The sequence below is a fragment of the Panthera pardus genome, unplaced genomic scaffold (assembly GCF_024362965.1).
Source record: "Panthera pardus isolate Hobbes unplaced genomic scaffold, ASM2436296v1 HiC_scaffold_24, whole genome shotgun sequence".
Taxonomy (NCBI): domain Eukaryota; kingdom Metazoa; phylum Chordata; class Mammalia; order Carnivora; family Felidae; genus Panthera; species Panthera pardus.
In genome coordinates this window covers 82580813-82603146 of record NW_026526810.1, presented here as the reverse complement: position 1 = coordinate 82603146, position 22334 = coordinate 82580813, and the positions used below count along the sequence as shown (strand labels likewise).

Here is a 22334-nt window from a genome sequence, read left to right as displayed (position 1 = left end):
TCCAAATGTGTAAATGTGTAAATAAATTATCTTTTTTGGTTTATTTGGAGTAGACTAGACATTTTCATATAATAGTATGTCTTATAGAGTGAAGTCACTATTAATGTTTGGACTTATTTCTGAGAATGACTCAAGAAATATCCTAAGAAACAAAAGTATTAAAAACAAAACAAAAAAAAAACACCTGTTTGATCAAAATACCTGACTAGGTCTAGAGGAAGGACTTGATAGTTTCTGAGGTCTAAAATATAGGAAAACAAAATTTTTACTTGTTCATAGGTGTACCATGTGACAAATATAAATATAAAGAGCCTACCAAGAACGGATAAAGATGAGTTGGATTTAGACTTGATTGCTACATTCTTATTTGTTGTTTTATTCAACATCCTTCTTACTTATTTATCATTATGATTTCCAGTGGGGTTTGTAGATTCCTATATATGAATACCCTTGCACAAGGAATCATACATATGGATTTTGTCTCCAAATATTTAGAAATCAAGAAAATCACTGAGAAACTTCTCATAAACTATAATAAAGCATTGCTAAAAAATTTTTAAATAATCCCTCCATACCTTTAATAAAAGTTTCTTGCATGTTATGATGAATAGAGAACAAACCCAAGAAGTGATTCAGATGTTAGATATCTGCTGGACTCACTATTATGTGACTCATTCCTGGATACCAGTTTCCAGACTTGGGACATTTGCATAAAACTACATCAATAAAATCCACGAATGCCATAGGTCTACCCTCATTATCACTCTAATTATTAGAGTCATTCTTTAATTAAACCTGACCTAAAATTTTGAGTTCCATTGCTTCATTTCAAGGTACATATAAGAAATATTTTTAAATGCTTCCAAATGTAGGGTGCCTGGGTGGCTCAGTTGTGTGAGCATCTGTCTCTTGCCTTCAGCTTGGGTCTGATCTCACAGTTTGTGAGTTCAAGTCCCACATCAGGCTCTGCACTGATGGTGTGGTTGGAGCCTGCTTGGGATTCTCTGTCTCCCTCTCTTTCTGTTCCCCACCTCCAGCTCTTGTGCTGTTCTTCTCTCTCTCTCTCAAAATAAATAAACTTAAAAAAAATTAAGATGACCCAAAATATAACCTTGATTGAATGAAAAGATTACATTAAAATTACATACAATTATATATAATTTTATTTGTCAGCATGTCCTTTTCAGTCTTCTCTCAAGTAGAGAGTTATTAGAAAAAGTTTAGTCTATTTTCCTGTCTCTTTATAAATAATGAATGCAAGTTTTCAACTGTGGGTTATTTCTGCAGTGGAATCATGATTGTAGTAGGTATTGAAATAATCTAAGAAGCACTCCTTTGCTTGTAATGGAATTATGTCTTCAAGACATAAATAAGTAAGCAGGTGTTACAAGGTTATTTATTTTTCACATATTAAACAATATGTTAAAACTTCAGGCTTTAGAACAGTAATCTATATCTACATGCAAGTGATCAAAAAGAAAGCCAGATTCTTATTATGGATTTAGAATTGTCTGACACTAAGAGGAACAGCCACCTCAAAAAAGTTGCTTTCACCTCAGCAACAAAGCTTTTATCTCAGTTGTCAAATTGCATGTGCCTGACTGTTTGCATAAAAACAGAGGGGGATGCATTTTTTATGTCAAGTAAGTACATCTTGAGTATTCCTAATGGTCCAAAGGAAGGTTAATTAAACAAACGAGTTTGAGCTACCACCTGCCAAATTACAGTCACCATCCAGCTTTACCTATGTAATCAAGGATGATGGAAAATATTGTTTTTTGAGACTAACCCATATATATGTCACCGCCTGCCTGTCACCATCCCCAAATGGTGTGTTTTACTTATCCCTTCTGGGTGATAAAATATCTTCAACACCACTGAAGTTGTCCAAAAGTCTAGATATTAAATACTTCTGTGTAAAAACAACATAATCTAATTTAACTGTGTTATCTAAGTTAGCACTTTTCATAATCAAGTCTCTAGGTTTTCTTATATTATTAATGTTTTCAGTTAGTAATGATAGTTCTACAAGTCCCTGATTTTTTTCACACATCCTTCCATGTAGTTGATGTTTCTGTAATTTCATAGTGCTTTTCCTTCCATATGGTAAGTCATTAGAAATGTTAAGTTAGTGTGTATGATCAATGTAGCCTACACTGATTCTTCTAGTCTGTGAGTTTCTTGCTATGGTGAATTGCAGATTTTTCTCTAAAAGAAGTCTCTGTACCCCCGTTTTTTTTTCCTGTAAAGTCTCCCACACTGTTTTTAATATTAATGGCAGGTGCCTCAGTCCACCCATAGCATATGTTAAAATACCCCTAGTGCAGCCCACAGTGATATAAGGAAGGTTAGCTGCATAGTCAATGAAACAGGGTGTTCATCACAATAACTGGGATAATAACTTAGGTTGAGTCTGTACTTATTGTTTTTTTTTCTAATGAGTTTCATAGCCAACACTCTGCAGTGAAGATTGTTGCCATGCATCTAATGTCAGGTGTCAGGAGTACTCTCCACATGACATCAACCCCTCCTGGTCCTAAATGTAAAGTAATCATTGTCTCCTAAAGCAAAGCATTTATTCAGAACTCATCCCAGGACACTTGACAGTAAGTACTATAGTATTAGCAACCCACAGAGCCAAAACTAACAGTAGGCAGAGAGAGCAGTGACCTTTCTACATCAAGTATTGCCAGCTAAGACATTTTTAGTTTTGGTGTCAGTACTTAAGGGCTTTTGGGAGAACTGTGCATTATCTCTCTAGCTTCTGGAATTTTTACCTAAGTGAGACAACACATTGGCACATTAACAACAACTTTGATAGTCCAAAGTTGAAACCTATCACTGAGGCTGAAATTCTACCTATAATAAGCAGCATATTTGCATAATCTCAGATGGAAAAACTTCTTTTTCCACTAAGCTCACATGGCTATTTGTAGCTTTCCATCACTAGTTATCTTAGGGTAGTTATTTCTGCATTGCAATACCCTTATCTCTCCTACTGATCTATAATTATTTTTAAACAAAAACTCCAATTGGATTCATTTGTTTCCACTTCATAACAGCAAGCCAGGGTCTTCATCCATCACCTATCAGAAAACAAGACCCTGAGGAATATAGTCAAGACTAAGAAGAAGAGAAAGTAGCAATATAAGGGCACCAGCAAAATAAACACCCACTGAGAATGGTGAGCCTGCCATAAAACTAGATCAAACTTTGACAACAGGAAAACACAAAAACAAAGAGATCTAATAGTTGATACTTAAAAATTCTATTCCAGTTGATGTCCTTGAAACCCCCATGGTCGGGATGGTTGGGGAGAGGGGCTCTAGGCCCATGTTCATAGCGCCTAAAAAATAAAGAGAGGTTTCCACGATGAGCAAAATGGACATGGATCATGACCTTACAGTGCTTACAATCTGAAAGGGAGGTCAATATTAGATAACTGCACAAAGAGACATAAAACTGTAATGAATTTCAGTTATGCATTGCTGTGGGACCATATAATAATGAGATGATGTGGTCCGGCAGAACAACAAAAGGCTTCCTTCAGGAACTGAATATTGTGTTGAAATACTAGGCAAAAAGGAACTGGGAGTGGTCATCTGCTGAGGAAGAAAGGACCACTCTCGAAGACTTAGGTGGGAGGTCACATGATGCGGAAGAAGGATGGAAAGGCCACTCTGGCTGGAATGCAGGAAAGAAGAGGAGTGCAGTGTGAGATGAGTTGGGGACATTTAGAAAAGTGCTAAGCCGTTTGAACATAGTAAGCCATAAGGAATTTTGTCTATATTTTGAGCAATGGTCTTTTGAGAGGTATGTCATGTCAATTTTATAGTTTGTAATACTCTCTCTGGCTAGCTATGAAGAATAGACAGAATTGAGGTTTGGTGGATGTGAGCAGATAATTTAGGAAGCCTCTGGAGTAGTAGCCCAGGAGACAGACTATGGTAGTTGGGACCAAGGTACTAATGGTCCCAAACGGAGACAAATGGATAAATTCAAGAAAATTTTTGTAAGTAAATTTGACCATATTAGGTGATGGAATTTGTGGAATGAAGGGGGAAAGGTTGGAAGAGGATTCCTATTTTTTCTGGTATACGATGATGACATTTACTGAACTCAAGAATATCAGAAATAAGTATAGGAAAAAAAAATTGAGGGTTGCTAGAAGGGAGGTGGGTGGGGGGTGGGCTAAATGGGGGATGAGCATCAAGGAGAGTACTTGTTGGGATGAGGACTGGGTGTTATATGCAAGTAATGAATCACTAAATTCTATCCCTGAAACTAATATTACACTGACTAACTTGAATTTAAATAAAATCCTTAAGAAAAACAATGTCAAAAATAGTATTTGGGAAGATGACCAAGAGCTTAGTTAGCAAAATGTTAAATTTAAGGCACTTAGATATATTAATTTGGAACTGACTGTCACTGAAAGCATATATTTGTGAGAGTCATTATAAAGTTTCCTCTAAGAATTTTATTCTCCCTTCTTTTTAAAAACATTTTTTAATGTTTATTTATTTTTAAGAGAGAAAGAGACAGAGTGTGAGCTGGGGAAGGGGCAGAGAGAAGGAGACTCAGAATCCGAAGGAGGCTCCAGGCTCTGAGCTGTCGGCACAGAGCCTGATGTAGGGCTGAAACTCACAAGCCATGAGATCATGACCTGAGCTGAAGTTGGACACTTAACTGACTAAGCCACCCAGGTGTCCCTATTCTCATTTCTTTTTAAAATGAGCACTGCATGATTTAACATGTTTCTTCTTTGCTCTACCTTTCAGGGTTATTGAACCTGATATATACCTAATGGTTTCATGTGTAAAAGAAAATCTATCTGGTTGAGAACCTATATAACTTCTTAAACTACCTCATAGAGATAAAAGAAGAATCCAATATATTCATGTTTATTAAAAAGTACTGGAAGGTTTCAAATGATAATATATTGATTATTACTATTATTATTATTTATATTGATAAATGATTAATTGGCTAAGGCACTGTCAATTAATGTGATCAGAGTTGATAATGCACAAGTCTTAAACATAGGGAAATTTGTTTCTAAAAAAAATAGAAGTCTTTTAAATATTATATTTAATGCCAGTAAGAATACTTAGAATATTTAGAATGCATATTACCCTTGTGGAGAGATTATCATTACTACCATGTATATAGTAAATGATCTCCAGATGTACATATACTTGTGTACATATTTAGACAGGCAAGCACAGCTCCTGTTCAGATATTATTGTTTATTATTTAAATTGATCACAGAGCTTTACTTAAACAAGAAAGAACAGTAGAAAGAGACAAAAGTACTATCTTACTGGCCAAGGCTAATTGAAAAATAACCATCATAACAACCACTACCACTTCAACCGTCCTACACTAGTAACAAATAGATACTCCATTGCCTCATTATTTTACTACTTCACCATGCTTTACTTCCCTTAAGAAAGTTCCCAGTATTCCATTTATTTTTTAAAGGGATTTTAATGGATGTGCTATGAATTTTCAATGAGCTATTTGAAATTTGAAGAACCTAATTAGGAATGTATTTACTTTCTCTTTTTTTCAGGGTGATTAATTCCATGCAAGACTTTCAGCCTAATGTTACTCCAAAGAAAAAAACAGAAAGGGAAAAGGAGGTTCCACTTCTACAGACTAATGGACTGGTAATTTAAAAATTGAATTAAGCATTAACTCAGAAGAGTCCTTCTCAATATATAAATTATTTCTGTTTAGCCTTCTTTTGCCAGGTTAATTAAATAAATTCTTTGGCCTTGATTATAGCCATTAGTAAATGAAAATGTATTTGAATTCTCTAAGTCTTGTGATGTACACTAGAGAATCTATGTCAGTAAATCTTTCCCATGCTAACAGCTTTCATAAGTCAGATGTTTCATTTAGAAAAAGTCAGCTTTATCTGTGGAAAACAAAAATTTATTAATTTTCTAGTTTATTGTTTGGGCATATAAAATCTCTGTAGGTTCTTGAGGGGTTGCCTTTAAGAAACAAACCTTATATATCTCCATATCTTCAAAATATATGAAATCAACTCAAGCTTAGTTGGGGTCCTCCATTTCTTTAAAAAGAGCAAAATCTGGAAAATCTGGAATGTCTTCCTCAAGTCTCTTTATTTAATAAAAAGCTCAAGGACAAAAATAACAAAAGCAATTTTTAAGATAAATGAATAAATGATGTACAAAAAGAGTACAAGGTAATAAAATATGCATAGAAAAAACCTACACTAAAATAACGATTCATAATCTATCTTCTACATGCTCAGCCTCATCATTTTATGCTATAGTTATAGTTATAATGAATTAACTTCAATATAACCTAATATATCCTTTCTGTTTACATCTTAAAAGTAGTCCATCTACATCACTTTGAGTACACTAGCAACATACCGAGTGCCTGTTTTAACTATGCGGTAGGTAGCACCATGATTCAGAAATAAATTCGTAACAACAGTCTCTCTGTTCCTTCAAGAACACAGACCTATCTGTTGCTGGCATACTAAAGCTGTAATATGTTGTAAAATAAAACTAAGGTTATTAAGTATTTTCTACCCATTCTCTCTGAGGAAGTTTTAATTGCTAAGCACCTAATCACAGTAAACAATCCAGGCTAACTCAAACTTTTACTGTCTAGAAAAGTGCACTCAAAATCATTTTCTATGTGGTGACATTTTGACACAAATATATCCCTAAAAGAAGGAAGGGATGCCTACATAAAGAATTTGGGAGAAGAGAAAAAAGAAATATGTCAAATTTAAACCAAGTAAACTAGAAAAATGGCTAATAGGATTATAAGTACGAACCACGAGACTCTGAACATTTTCCAAGATACCGCTTTTACTTTTCAAATCCTATAAACATAAACAATCACGTAATTGATGTATTTATCTGATATACCCAGTAATTAAGAAGCCCAAAGATAAATATGCAGCTGGGAATTTGTTTTGGGGTAGTGTATAATATATTACATTATGCATCTTGTACACTGTTCATGTCCCAAGTTCAATCCATTTCCCTGCCTGTGACTTCTCTTATTTTTTTAGTATGCGTATTTATAAGCTGCCATAAACTCTCCTTCAATGACTCAGAGAAGATGTCACTCAATAAACCAACCAATCAAGAGAAGTGCCATTTTCTGCACCAGTCTCTTACCCTCCATATACCACTGGACATCACAGTCACGGAAAGGGCACTTGATATTTAAGACTCAAAAGACAAGAGATGTTATCCCATATTCATAATTTATTAGCCAGGCAACTTTAATAAAATACTTGGTCATTCTGAATCCATTTGCTCCTGTGCAAACATTATTATTTTAATCTTTCCCCTGTCTAAGCCTCAAAGCTGCAAATATAAATCATGATAATCATATGAAACAATCCTGAAAAAGATAGCAGAAAATCCCATAAAGATACAGGTTGTCAACATGAAAAGGAGTAACTGTATCTTCAGAAAGACAGAACTCAAAATAGAAGTGCGATAGTTAGTGATGAACAATGTTGGTTTTAATTTGTATGCTAATTTGCAAGACTTCCAGTTAGCCTCCTCTAAGTGTTTTTAAAACCACTGGCAATGATCAAACTGAATGCAGTCTACTTACTTCTGAAGCCAGAAGAGTTCCTCACTGCTGTGAAGGAGTCAGCACTCTGCCTGGCTGCTGAAGAAGACGGACAGGGTGAAAGCATCTCCAAGCTGATTCTGAGGAGAGTGTCAGAAGGGTGCTCAGCTACTACACATCTTCCCAACACCTGGCTGAGTGGTTACAGGGAGTCTTCAAAGGAGACAAGCACAAAAAGAGTGTATCAAAATATGTTTATAAAGCATCTTTGAAAAATAAAGTTGCTGCTAACTGTGTGATCAATCTCAAAGTGTATCAGGAACATCACTAAATAGAACTTAAATAGATTTGCATAATAAGACTTTGTGGGGGAACGTGCAATACGCTCTGATTCCAACAGAGAGGTCGGCATTCTGGTTTTCATCTGTAGTTTTCTTATCTCACAATTGAAGACAGTTTAAACAAAAGCTATATAGCTCAATTTTCTTTATATTGCAATTAGTTCAACTTGCAGGCTAATGTTAAAAAAATGACAAATGTCAACAAAGGTTTAACCATCATCTAGTATATGTACCAGGCACCTGAACCTGGAGACATAGCAGTGAATGAAGCTCCTAAATCCCTTCCTCACGCAACTAATTGTCTTACGTTGTGATGCCTGTATTTTCGTCAATAGAGAAGATCTACTATTGAAACACATGTGTCTATGGAGGAAAACTCAAATGTGCCTCTTGTATTTCACCCTCATATCAGAAGATTGCTGATTTCTACCTACTGCTGAGGGTCCCATGTTAACCTAAATAATAACTGGGCCTGCTCTATGAGATACAATATTTAATATTCTTTCCCCTAAAATCTACATAGTAATGTCAATTAATATTCAAACACAATAATTTTTAATGTAGGAGTGGACTGAATTTTTGAAAATGTTTTTGAAATGAAGAAAGGCATTGTAATTTTCCATAAGCTATCACTTATTTTGTCTGGAGAAGCAAAAGTGAGGAATAATACAATTCCAAAGGGTATTAATAAGAACCATATAAAATGACACAAAGACAATTCAGGTTTAGTTTATTGCTTCTGCTGTCTCAATTTGTAAAAATGTGTGAAAAATCTTACAAAGTTAAAATTGAACAGGGTGATTATATTGTCCTGAGATAGCTGATAATTAGGACTTAAAAAAAAGGTAGAGCTACGGCTTACAGTTTACATTGAAATCACTCAGAAATGCTAAAAATCAATGCATAGATTAATGGTAAAATGGGATGAAAGTAAATTATAGTTTACTTCAAATCACCTTTATGAATCTGCCAACCAACACTATCTTTTTAAAATTTATATTTATTACTAAAGATGTGTCTTATAGAATTAGAGAATAACTCAGACATACCACTCACACACATGAATATAAATCAATCATATGCCAACCACCCTGAGACAGCTATTGTTTGCCTTATTTATTTCCTTCCATGAATATTTTAGCCTAATTTTTACATTTTATATGCATGATAAAAATACAGGAAATCCAAAAGCAAATCCCCCTCCAAAGCAAGACATATACCCAATAGAAGAAACAAATTTCAAATTTCAGAACATCCCCTCAGAAATATTTTATGCATATGTAAATGTGAGTGTGTGTGTATTTTTATACATATATATTATGCCTTGTTTTGCTCCATTCCTTTTATTCATACACCATGAAGATCACTCCTATTTTCTATCAACAACACTATCCATTCTATCCGTGTTCATATGCATACAATATAATCTGCTCATACGGTGTCCCAATTCAAAATTAGGAAGTTTACAGAATTATATTATAAAATGATATAATCAATGTCCATATACATCTATGCATGCACACATATTAGTGAATACATTTATAATAAATTCCTAGAAGTAAAATGTTTAGGCCAAGAAGCCTATTATTGAAACTCTGAGTATGTTCCCTCTCTGTGGTAAAGAGGTGGTACAAAGCAAGAGCAAAATATAAATACCTCCAATTATTATACTAACAACAAAAAAAAAGACTGATGATCAACAGTATTTCCATGTCCTCGCTTTAGTATGAAGAGTATAGTAACTGCTCAATCCTATCTAAATCCCAATCATCTAAAGTTATTTTTATGTATGGTTACATCATTTACTAATGATAACATTTTCCCTTTTATTACAATACCTTTTATTAGGCAGTTACTATGTGCCACCTACCCAAAAGCATGTATTATCTAAACCAGTTCTGCCAAGAATCAAATGAAGTAAATACATATCCTTATACACTGCTATGATAAGGATAGAGATGCTTTTTTTTTTTTTTTTGAGAGAGAGAGAGAGAGAGGAAGCAAAAGAGAGAGAGAGCCCCACAAGGGGCAGAGAGGGAGAGAGAGAAGCGGGGCTCACCCAAAGCAGGGCTTGAGCTCACCTAAGGTGGTGCTCACCTGAAACAGCGATCAAGACCACCCTATGAGGGGCTCAAACTCATGAACCTTGAGATTATGACCTGAGCCAAAGTCTGATGCTTAACCGACTGAGTCACCCAGGTGCCCCCAAATCAATGCTCTTATATCTGATGATGTAAGTGAAGATTTCAGAAAACCATTATAGGATTCTATAGTAAAGAAACACAAACAAGGTACTGGGTTTTTTTAGTCCATATATTTTGGTCAGTGCAATGCTAAAAATAGTAGCTTTTTAGATTGGTATTCTAATACTGCAATTTTCTAGGGTGATCTTACTAAGATTTCCCTTTCTACTTGATATCTTGAAATAAAACATCTTATAAGAAATTCTGATCACTTTCTCAGTTCCAAGTTGTTGCTATGTTGGCCTTCTTCCACGGTTTTAGAAAATTTGGCAACTGTTATTGTTTATGTACATGTATTCCCGAGAAATATGGTTCTTCCTCCAACAATTATCTTGGATGCCAACACTAAACTCTGAAAGAACTCAGGAAACACAGGAAAAACTCGGAAAGTTAATAGGAAATCCTTTTTTCAAAACAGAATCATGACCCCTTTAAGCTCCTAATGGTATTTTCTTCCCCTCTACAATGTCTCTGTTAAGTGTTCTTCAATTGTCTGAACATACACTTTGATTCAAATCTCACTATCAATAAAGGTAGTACTTTAAAGTCTTATGAGCCTGGATTGGAATCATAGCAGTGACCACACTACTCAACTTTCTCTCTTAACATGAAAAACAATATTACAACAACTTGTAATTATCACAAGGTATCATACATCTGAAAGTACCAATAATGGGTTAAAATTCATTGCAGACATGTGCTAATGTTGTTTCCCTCAGGACGTTCTTCCTAAGGTTGCCCTAAATTTCACCACATTAAACACTAAAGAAACCCTTGAGATATTTAAAAGTAGCGGTAACATAATCTCCAATATTTCCTTCAATTTTAAGATCTAGTTTGAAAAATTATGAATATACCATCATTACTTCTCTTTCTCCATCTTACTTCCAATTGTACAAAATAAATAACATGAGGGAGATGCTCTTCATTAGTTTTTAATTATATGTACCTTATATTGAAAATGATTAAAAATTAAGCCTTCAGTCATCTGGATGTTGGATCTACATGATGCAAAAAGCCAGCTGTTTTGAAATATATGAATAAATGAATCAGATGTCTTCACTGTAATTTAATCACTTATCTGATAATCATATAATAATATGTTATTTGGCATAATATAGCCATGATCTTCAGTGGACTACTCTAAAAATGCTATTTTATTAAGACAAGTAAGTTGAAAAAATTTGGACCAGAAAATATAGAATAAAATTGGAAATTAACAGGGGCACCTGGGTGGCTCAGTTGGTTAAGCGTCAGACTTCTGATTTTGGCTCAAGTCATGATCTCTGGTTCATGGGATCAAGCCCCCTTATGGGCTCCACGCTTGAAGTCTGCTTGGGATTCACTCTCTCCCTCTCTACTTCTCTCTCTCTGTCTCTCTCTGTCTCACTCTCTCAAAATAAATAAACTTTAAAAAAAATCGGAAATTGTTTCACATTAATGTTTTCTTAAGTGCAAAAATATTTAGGGAATTTATATAAATACTATTATTAAAACATGCCTACTAGATATTTATCCAAGGGATACAGGTATGCTGTTTCAAAGGGGCACATGTACCCCAATGTTTATAGCAGCACTACCAACAATAGCCAAGGTATGGAAAGAGCCCAAATGTCCATGGATGGATGAATGGATAAAGAAGATGTGGTACACACACACACACACACACACACACACACACACACACAATTGAGTATTACTTGGCAATCAAAAAGAATGAAATCTTGCCATTTGCAACCACGTGGATGGAACTAGAGGGTATTATGCTAAGCAAAATTAGTCAGTCAGAGAAAGACAAATGTCATGACTTCACTCAGATGAGGACTTTAACATACGAAACACATGAACAGAAGGGAAGGGAAGGAAAAATAATATAAAAACAGGGAGGGGGACAAAAACATAGAGACTTAAATATGGAGAACAAACAGAGGGTTTCTGGAGGGGTTGTGGGAGGGAAGGATGAGCTAAACAGGTAAGGGGCATTAAGGAACCTAGCCCTGAAATCATTGTTGCACTATATGCTAACTAATTTGGATGTAAATTTTAAAATAAATAAATAAATAAATAAATAAATTAATTAATTAATTAATTAAAACAACAACAACAAAAAACACGCTTACCTCATCACCAGTACTGTTAAACCTAATTTAAAAATTAAATTAGAGGCACCAGTTGAATATTGAAATGCATCTGTGTTACTGAATAAAATTGTAGTATTATATACTCAGCTATAGCAAATGGTGACAAATTGTCATACACCTCCAGGATCATATGATAAATAAATTAATGCACCACTAGAGCATTTGTTGCTTAATGTAAATGTCACATTGCAAATGAGAACAACTAATCATTCCTTTCCTCTAATAGCAAGAGTTCAGCTGTGAAATAAAACATAAATCTTGGTGACCTAAAAATTTTATTACAGCATTTGTAATTTTCTGTTAACAACTCAAGAAAATAATTTTAAGTCATGCTATAATTCAATAAAATACAACCCAAGGTGAAGTCTTCCCTGGGATGGACAGAGAGAAGCTAGAGGTAGAGTTGGCTCTACATTGCTTTAAGGAATACATTAATTCATTAAATTTCATAATCATAATTTACAATAATGGATTCTTCATCATAGAAAGCAAACACTAAATTAATAACTTATTTAGTGAAGAAAATCTGATTTTAGTTATAAAAATTATATTTGCTAGGTTGTGGTTACAAAATTCTTATACAAAAATAAATAAGTGTAAAATAAGGCCCAACTGAAATTTTTAGAGTTAGTGAAGCATTTTTCCTTGCATAACTAGTATTTCCTTTCAATGACAGAATCCAAAGAATCCAAAATAGTAACAAAAAACTTCAATATATAAATCTTTCACAAGATAACTTCTTGAGGGGCGCCTGGGTGGCTCGGTCAGTTAAGCGTCTGACTTCGGCTCAGGTCATGATCTCACGGTCCATGGGTTCGAGCCCCGCGTCGGGCTCTGTGCTGATAGCTCAGAGCCTGGAGCCTGTTTCAGATTCTGTGTCTCCCTCTCTCTCTGCCCCTCCCCTGTTCATGCTCTGTCTCTCTCTGTCTCAAAAATAAATAAACGTTAAAAAAAAATTTTTTTTTAAAGATAACTTCTTGAATGTCTATGATTTTCAAAGTTTGGGAAACATTTTTTTTTCTTCCAAAAGTCAACTGAGTGGCATATCTTCAACCCTTGGTGAAGGGAGAGAACTGTACTTGTACTTCTTGCTGTCCTAGCTCATGATCTGCTCTGAAAAAATAAATGTCAGTCCTCCTCTGTTTCTTTGAACACATGGAAAAATAAAATGCAACATTTTTGTTAGTGGTTTGACAAAAGTCAGCATGCAGATATTATGGTTACACTAATCTGCATGTCAGCCTATGACTCTGATAATAATCTTTTTCAATTAAAAGAAAATATAAATATGTTCTTATCGATATAATGTTTACTTTAACTACATGTATCTACATGTAGTGCTTTCTTCTTTCCTCCTCATTCCTTCCTTCTTTCCTGTCTCTCATTTCATGTCTTCTTCCTTCCCTCCCTTCCTCCCTCCTTCCATCTGTCTTCAGTGACTCTTAAGGATTTACTCAAACTTTACGTTTCTTGGTTTTAAAATGATTATAATAAAACCAACATCATAATGTCATTGTGAATGTTATTTGTATATTGCACATGTGCACATACCTATATATGTAGCTTGCAAAAAAAAAGTTTTGTTTTATATAAATCAAAAATCTCTACATTTCAACCTATTTTTCAACTGATTTCCCCTTGATGTTTTATCTCTTTCCATTCCTTTCTTCAGGGTGCTAAGTTTCATAAGGATGAGATGTCATGTCTTGAATATTAGTCCATACTGACCACACTAGTGCTTACTGTGAACATCATGTCATCACAGCTGACTATTACATAGTAGCAAACCTGCATATTCGTGTCTTCTTATCTCAATCGACCTCTGACCATTTATTTGGTTCCATGATGCATGATTCATTGAGACCCTTTATATCTGCCAACTCTGTCTCACTGTCCCTCTCTCCCTTCTCCCTTTCCTCCCTCCTCCCTGTCTCCTCTTCTTTGTCTCTCTGTTTCTCTTTCCTATCCTCCCACACTCCCTTCCTTCCTTCCTTCCTTCCTTCCTTCCTTCCTTCCTTCCATGTCACCTCTTGCAGGTGAATTTGGAAATTATTTCATAAAGAAATAATAATCCTATATACTCCCTAAACATAAGAATTTTTCAAAACACATTTAGATAGAATTTCAGAACATGCACATTATATTACGTATTCTCTTCAGAATTCTGACTCATGCATAAATTTGTAGAAATCAGATCTATTTTTTGATATGAATATGATAAAGTATGTGTACCATTTATTAATATTCATTATATAAGTAATACATGAGTACATTTCTTCTTTTAACATTAAATATAATAGATAGGAGTTAGGGGTGGGAAGGAAGGCAGTTGTGGTTATGAAGGGTAGCAGGAAAATTGTGAGGATAGAACTATTCTATATTTGGACAGTTTATATATTCCTACATATGTGATAAAATTTAGAAAAATAAATGAAAATACCCACAAGTATATGTAAAACTGATAAAATCTGAATTAAGATAAGTAGATTGTCTCCATGTCAGTTCCCTGGTTGTAACATTAGTATCTTACCACAGTTATATAAGAGGTTACCATTAGGAAAAACTATGCATAGGGTATATGGGATCTCTGTGAATTATTTTTCTCAACTGCATGTGAATCTAGATAACGGTATGCCGTGTGCCTTAGAGTGACCTTTAAGGGCCAACAGTTGCAAGCTGCGATCTTTGCATTCATTAATAGAAAAGGAATATCCAGAACATCATGTTTAACACTGCAGCAAATTATTAGGTCCTTATCAAATCACATCTGGATTATAGTGTGTCTCACAGAAAGAATGGGGAAAAACTTAAATCCATTAGTCAACAAAAAGGTCTAAATTTCTCCTTGCTTTGGATACTAGAGTTCATCAGTGGCTTAATTATCAGGACAGGAATTAGATTTTTATCAGGAATGTGGTAGGGTAAATTATTGAACGGCTGAGTGCCCTACTGGGCTGAGGTTGAGTAGAGCCTCTGCCTGCTCTTAATTGATATTTTCCTTTTTTAGTCAATAATCAAAGAAAAATGTAGATTTCTGGCATTTGGGAAATGTGAGGTGACTTAAGAGTGGACGTAAATCCTTAGTAGTGTGGAAAGCAATTCTTCTGTGTTTTTGTAATGGTAGTTGTTTCTTCATTTTTAATCAATTTTAAGCTCTGATAAGAATGCATAACAAATTATATTAAAAATACATCCACTTAAAATGCATATATCTGAAGAAATACATCTATTATATAAGAAAATTGAACACACACACAGGCGAACTATATATATATGGTATAGCAGGAATATCTATATAGTATACAAGTAGAAATATATACTTTAAGCATATATGAATAAAGTAAATATTTTGATTAATACACACAGAAGTGTGTATTAGAACACTATATAAGTATAAATAGTGGGATATGTTAATGTATATATAGAGATATGTGGATCGAGAGAGAGAGCATGCCTATAATAAAAACCCTAGAACATATATATTCGACAAGACTGAGTTGAACATGAAGCTATAAGTCCTGAGAAACTACTGAAAAATTGTAAAGTAGACTCACAGTAGGATAAAAGAAGATTTGGGAGCAATCTTAGACAATCCAAGGACCACATGAACATTGGGAGATGAAAACACTGAAAGCAAGCTGAAAAGCAATATGGGCATAGAAGATGTTTAAAAGCATAAGGAGTACTTCTTTGGAGTGGATGAGGGCTGGCTTAAAACCATACTTACAGGGGCCTCTTAGGTGGCTCAGTTGGTTAAGCATCCAACTTCCGTTCAGGTCATGACCTCATGGCTCAGGAGTTCAAGCCCTGGCTCAGGCTCTCTGCTGTCAGTGCAGAGCCCGCTTCAGATCCTCTCTCTCTCTCTCTCTCTCTCTCTCCTCCCCTCCACCATTCATGCTCTCTCTCTCAGAAATAAACATTAAAAAAAAATACCACGAGAGAAGAAATAAGAGAATGGAAGTGACAGAAATCACACTTACGATGTACAACTAATGGTCCATCATGTACCTTAGATCTCCTATTGGCCTATAAGCTCTTTTGAGTGCCTCGAATATCACACAGATAATTGTATGCTTCATGGCATCAACCATGCTCACCTACAGACAAGAGACACTCAAGAAATACAAATTAAAGTTTAACTGCAAACAAAGCAAAATCATATACTAAAAAACCTCAAAGAAGTTATTACTTGAGAAGAAAGTTTCTAAGAAAAAAAGATGACTCAAAAAGAGAAGAAAGTTCTAAAAGTAATATCTGTATGGTATGATTAGAAATGATTTTTGATGGCAAAGAGGTTATTGGAAAGAAAGTTAAACGATGAAGAAGACTGCACTGGAGAAATTCTCCATAAGGTCAGATTATAAAGTGGTATGTATAAGAGACAGAAGGAAGGACGCAGAACCAAAGATGAATAGAAAATAATGTTTGCAAAGCATTTTCAGATACATTATTTCATTAGACAGTAACCCTACTGTCCTTGGTCTCTTCTTGCTCTGCATTTTAATACTGACTTGCAAGAGCATGAAGAAACAGTGCTTATTAAATCTGTGAATCTATGACTGACACAAAACTGGGCTTTAAAAATGTCTCCATAGGTTTAATGGATGGGCCAAGACTGTCAAAATGAAATATAATAGAGCCAAAGGTAAAGATGCTTAGATTAAAAAACTAAGCTATTATGTGTAGGGTGAAGGATAGGTCTTTAAAGGCAGTTTATTTGAAATTCACTTAGGGTATTAATTGTCTCCATGGTCCTTAGGGTCAATAGTTTCAGGGATGCAATCTCAGCATTCATTAATAGAAAAGAAATATCTAGAACAGCAAGTTTAATAGTCACAGTGAATTATTTAGTCCCTATCAAACCACATCTGGAATATAGTGTGTCTCATTCTGAATGCTTGTGAAACATACCTGGAGACAGACATCCTGGAGCATGGCCCAACCCAACCACTACAATGAAAAATGGAAAAAGATAAGAAACAGGGACAATATCTTCAAAATATCATTTGTAAGAAGTGGGAGAAGGTGGTGTTAAAGTCAGAGAACATGATTTGGAATAAAGAATAAAAACTGCATGGGGATTTTGTACATTAAGGAACATGCTATTTGAATAGTCCCACATTAGTATGGGCTGCCTTAGAGCTCACTGTTTGCCAAAACATTCATTCTATATTGTTATCAAAGATGACATTCTTATGTGGAACTTAAGGTCAGAAGAGATGGCCATGAAGATACCTTCTAATGTTAATATTTTATAAGATTGTCGCTAATGATCCAGCCAGGTTTAGGCTGGTCCTTCTTCAAAAGCAAACTGACTTTCCTGCACCCTGAGAGGATGGCTTTGTGGAAAGGCCTCTTCCAAAGTAATAAGGAAGAAGATATACATGTATATTTCATCATTGGATTTATAATATGATAAATATTTAAGACAATAAATGAGAAAATTAACACAAATCCTAAGACATATCTATAAGCAATACATTCCTATTCCAACACATATGTGTGTGGGCAGGGGTTTTAGTTTTAAATAGTTTTTCAGTATGTTCTAGTTTGTGAATACTGATTGTTGACCAAAGGAACTGTAATTTCCTTTATAACTAAAAATGTATGCATTTAAATTTTACTGTAAGTGCTATTAGCTCAGTGAACTTTAAGTCTCTAAGAGCACAATTTTATTTTCTTCTTTAGGGTGATTACATGCATTAGCCAAATGATTCTTCATAGGTGTAACTCAGAATAAAAACCAATTTCACTATTTTATGTGTGTACTTAACCATTTTCAAAGCTTTTTCACACATATTATTTAGTGTGGTCTTCAAAATAGTCTTGTAAGACAGGTAGCACTATTATTTGATCTCATTGCCAAGACCCAAATACAAAAAGCATTTGCACAAAGCCATGCTGTTATTTGGTAGCAGGTAAAAGAACAGCCTATAGAATCTCTGATTCTTGGAAGTCTCTTTCCATTCAACTCCATTTTACACGCTTATGGAAAAAGTTACTCAAGCACAAGAAACTTTAACCAGGTCATGTCAAGAAAGAAGAGAATTGATAGCACTATAAAGGACGTGAGCAATAAGAAATAAAATGGAAATTTAATTCATAGGAGCCAAATTGGTAAATCATTTATGCACACTCCTAATTTATTTTGGCGCTAACGGCAATATATGTTGAAACTTATCTCAATATATCAAAAAAGGAATAAACTGAACAGAAAATGTACTTTAATATGGAAATGTAAGTTAGAGACAGTTTCAAAATGTGCATGTATGCCTACTGATGTTGACTTAAAGTTGCCATTTTTGAAATTAGATTATTAAAATATGTGCTGGTTTTCTGACCTGCATCAGTAACTCTACTTCTCATCGAATATTTCTCATCGAATTGATGAAGTTCTCTTGATTCAATGTCCTTAATATCTAGCTCTATCCACACTGATTCCCCACTACCGTTATCTCAATTCACAATTTCACTCTCTTACCTACATTAATACACCTTCATAAACGGAATTTTTGTTCCTGTCCTATCACAAGACAACATATCCTCCATATTTAATTTTGCCACCACATAATTATCTCTATAAAATGTATACCCAATTCTGTGTCATATATAAAATTCTAATATGGCATACAAGGCACATATACATCTGGCTTTAAGCATTCTTCATGCCCCTAAGCTCCATGCATACTAGCCCATGTATTTTCAAAAACAAACTTTAAAATTTCACACTATACTTTCAAAATCTCAAGCCAACTCGCCTTTTGGATAAGTGAGGCCTCTCTGCATTGGTGGCTTCCTTGATATGGAATACTCTTATCCCTCTTCTTTGCCTAGCTAACTCCTTATCTTCCAAACTTAGCTCCAATGTTGAAGTGAGACAGAGAAGGGGAGGGAAAAAAAACTAATGGGTTACATGATCAATTTATATTAAAACAAATTATTCTGGCTAATGCTGACCAATGTGGAAGAGGAGAAACCAGTTAGGAGATGATTTCCATAGTCCAGGATACAGATAAAATTTTTAGAGTAGGATGGTGGCAGGAGCACGAAAAGAACTTGGTAGAGACCTGTCTGATGCTGAGTCAGTGCAAACATCATGCTACTATAGAGCATAACTGAAATTGTGACTCTATGACTGACCAGCTTTACGATTATGGGAAAGTCCTTTTACCCAAGCACCAATGATCTCATCTAATATATTTTACATGAAAACTTAAATGAGATCATGTAAGTGAAGAATTAACACAAAAGCCTGGAATATAGCTGATAGACAAAGAGGGAGCTTACCTTGTAAAAAGTATCAAATATGCTAATTTTGAGACAAATTTAAAAAGACAGAAAAAAGGACCCCCCTCCCGAATTCATATGATCTAAAAACAATAACAACAACAAACTAACAAAAGCCCAAAAGGTTTAGATAATTTCAACCACAAGCAAAAGGAAAAAAATAGAGTGACAAAGACTTGTAGTCTGTGTGTGCTCAGACCTTAGTCCTAGACTCAAGGCTCTCACATTTTTTAAAAAAAATTTTTTAACGTTTATTTATTTTTGAGACAGAGAGAAACAGAACATGAACGAGGGAGGGTCAGAGAGAGAGGGAGACACAGAATCTGAAACAGGCTCCAGGCCCTCAGCTGTCAGCACAGAGCCCGATACCGGGCTCGAACTGACGGACCGCGAGATCATGACCTGAACCGAAGTCGGAGGCTTAACCGACTGAGCTACCCAGGTCCCCCGCTCACATTTTTTTTTTATTGTTGTTGTGGCTGTTCTTGGGCAAGTTAACTAATTTCTTGCATTATCAAATATTTTGATTATAAAGTAAGGCATTTACACTATATAAAAAAATTTCTTTTCACTTTTGAAACTGAACATCTAGATACCAAATGCTCACTTTTTACAGGGCATTCTACTGGGCACTACCCATGTAATAACCTCAAAAGGGCCTTTTATTCAGTTTAAAACTGGAGTGCAAAAATAAAGAAAAAAACTTTTAATTTAAAGAATCACTTCTTTATAGATGGTAGTTACACTTGTGGTGAGTATAGCATAACATATAGACTCAAATCACTGTGTATGCATGAAATTAATGTAACACCACACATCAACAATACTTTAATTCAAAAAGTCATCTCTTCCATAAAAGTATTGAAATCATCAAGAGCTGTTGAAGCATTATCTAACAAATTCAAGAAATTACTGAAATTACAAAAGTATTTTCACTCAAACTAGTAACATTCATTTCTGTACTTCAAAGGAAATTATTGTTGCAAAAAAATAAATAAGGATAGGGAATATTGTTTTTGGTAGTTTGATTAAATGATAAACTGCAAAGAGTGACCTTCACTTTCAATATTTAACTGCAATTCAGATTCATTTTTTTTGAATACATATGTAAATAAATAGCTAAGCTGAAGGGGAGTTTTTAAGCCAAAATGGATGGGTCTTTAGCATTATTGGTTAGTACATTCATTTTTTTAAAAGGCCTCACAAAAACAACATACTTGATCAATTTTTGATGGAGTCATTAAAATTAAAGTTGCCATTTTTTGTCAAAGTGATAAAAATGTCTCTCATCTAAAATGCTCAGATATTCAACTGAGTTAAGAACATTAGAACCAGGAGACTCATAAAATATTTTGGCTTCAAAATAAAAGACAGCTATAAAATTTGGAAACTTTCCCAATCTTATGCAGTAGACTTGATGGATTCGCTTAATGATGAAGAATTAAGGAAGTTAGAAGTCTAGAAAAAGACTATAACTCTTATTTGTAAACAAAATCTGAGAGTTAATTAAAGGACTAGAAACATTTATAAAGATCATGCGACGTCTTCCACTCTTATTAAAAGATAGATAGGGATATGGGTTTCAATTTATTTTATTTTTAGAGTTGAACTTTCTATGGTCATTTTTTGAAAGGGATAAACAGAGATGTGTTTTCCCTTCATTAAAAATCTTTGAGTTCATTAAGATGATCTATCTCTAGAAGTCTCAGACACTGTTAGACTTTTTTTGCAGAGTGATTCTATGCAGTCTTTTATTTTCTTCTCAATTATAGATTTGTTTTTTTTTTTTTAATTTTTGGTCTGAACTCTCAAAGAGGTAGTTCCAGCCATTTTATTTGTGTTTTCTTCAAAAAGAAGCAACACCAACTAATTATGTCTGCATGTACTTTACTGATTGCTGACCTTACAAGTTTATCCAGTAAATGTGACTAATGGCAGATTGCCCAAAGGGAGGTTACAGCCCCTTAGGTTTTGTAAAAGCCACACACAGTAGAAATATTGCCAGCAACATCACCAGAATCTTTCCACTAAATGAGGACTGATCTGAAAACAAGGATGGGTCTATGTTACTGCAGTGTCATGAAAACAAAGCAGATACCAACTGAAATGAAAAAAATAAAAGCTCCCTAGGGATGTTCTAATGTAATTTGCATGTGATTAAAGCTAGAATAAATTCCTAAAGAAGAATTTAAAGAGAAACAAAAGTGGTTTTCTTAGGAAACACACCATAGACAACATTTCAGAAAAGGTTAAAATGAATTTAGAACCATTTAGATGGTTTTCTTCCAATAGACTTCTCCTGTTCTCAATAAATCCTAAATGCTACAAGAAGATTCTTCCAAAAAACTCTGAAAACAACGTCTGGGTGTTTCTAAACATGGAGATCCTGAAAAGTAAAGCTTGTTTTGGTACTTCAAAAAAGGAATTAATAATCAACCCCTAAGGTATGGCGGGTGAATTATTTTTTCTTTGATCTTTCTCTTTTGGCCACCTGTCCCTTTTCAGTCTCCATTCTAGATATCACAAGATAGTAAGTAACTCCATGCTATCCTAGAATATCAAATTCAGTCGTATCTGCAACTAGCCTTTCTGGAGTGAGAGAAAGCAATTGCAGTAGAAGTTTATTGGCTACCCCGACACTTTCTGCCCCCCAACACACACACCTCCCAACACTAACCCAACTTTCACGGTTGACATATTTCAGGCATACAGACACTGAAAGGACTGTGACTCAGAATCCTGTT

The 22334-nt window shown here is 34.6% G+C and overlaps 1 protein-coding gene across 6 annotated transcripts in view; it reads right to left on the bottom strand.

The window, feature by feature from the left end:
* LRFN5 (leucine rich repeat and fibronectin type III domain containing 5) overlaps positions 1 to 22334 on the bottom strand; it is a 249238-nt gene that overhangs the window by 117922 nt on the left and 108982 nt on the right. For all 6 annotated transcript variants that reach the window (XR_002074319.2, XM_019426077.2, XM_019426079.2 and 3 more), the window contains exon 2: positions 7621 to 7791. The gene's annotated coding sequence lies outside the window, so the exon portion shown is untranslated. The remainder of the gene's footprint in view (positions 1 to 7620; positions 7792 to 22334) is intronic.